A 1,014-nucleotide genomic window follows, 5' to 3' on the forward strand; every position below is an offset into this window, starting at 1 on the left:
CAGGCTCAAGACAGTCTTTGCCTTGGTTTGTTATGTGACTGGGGGAGCTGGCTGGAAACAGTTCTTGGCACGCTTTTGGTTAAGTCTAAAGAAGCTCTCTCCTGGTTCTCTCTGGCTGGTCTTTATTTTGGTCTTGGGTTTTGCCCCCTTCTCTGACATCCAGAAGGCACGAGGCCGAGGTTTTCTTCTGGGCTAGGGTGGGAAAGGGGTGAGCGGACACTCTGTTCTGCGTAGTTCTTCCCCTGTTTCCAAGAGCTGTGAGTGGCCATGCTCTTGTCGCAGCCCAGAGGAACCCTCTCCCCCCAGGGAGCAGCGTTGAGTCAGGTGCTGCCGAGAGCTGACATGTGTGGCCCTTCCCTCCAGCCACGGCAGTCTTTCTTCCCAGGGGAAATGTCGTCTGGGGATTGCCCTTCTCACTTCACTTGGCCGTCTGCATCCTTTTGAGTGACCTGTCCAGTCACGCTCCCTCTCGTCCCCACTGTCCCTCCCCCACGCAGTGTTTTGAAGCCACGTTAATTTCCCCCCACAGCGCTACACTCCCGTAGCTTTCTTCTCGGCTGTGGTGCCTGCCTGCCCGTCCTTCACGCCGTGGGCATTCCCAGGGTGTCCGGCACGGGCAGGCAGGCTCCTTCAAGCCGTTGGCCCAACAGAGCTCGGTTTGCGAATCCTGCAGCGGCCGTAGCTGATCGAGGCCCTGGCAAGGCAGAGCCTGTCCTCTTTGCTCCCTCGGCCCCGTGAATGTGCCTGGCAGGCGCCGCTCCCTCCAGGACCTGGTAGCTGTCTTTGCCCCCCCCCCCCCCCGGGTGTCTGTCTGAGGCCTGCTAGACTCCGTGAGGTTTACTTTTCCCCTTTTCTAGTCTTCAGGAAAGCTGGAAGGAGGTGCCAACGAACTGAGATGCTGCATTTCCCCATGACATCTTCTCCCTCACCTCCCTGTTGTGGTGTTAGATTTGTAAAAAAACCGTGGCAGGCAGAACAACCCTCTTCAGCTCCTCCCCCCGGGGTGGCTTTCGG

The sequence above is a fragment of the Gekko japonicus genome, unplaced genomic scaffold (assembly GCF_001447785.1).
Source record: "Gekko japonicus isolate JY-2015 unplaced genomic scaffold, Gekko_japonicus_V1.1 scaffold4620, whole genome shotgun sequence".
NCBI lineage: Eukaryota > Metazoa > Chordata > Lepidosauria > Squamata > Gekkonidae > Gekko > Gekko japonicus.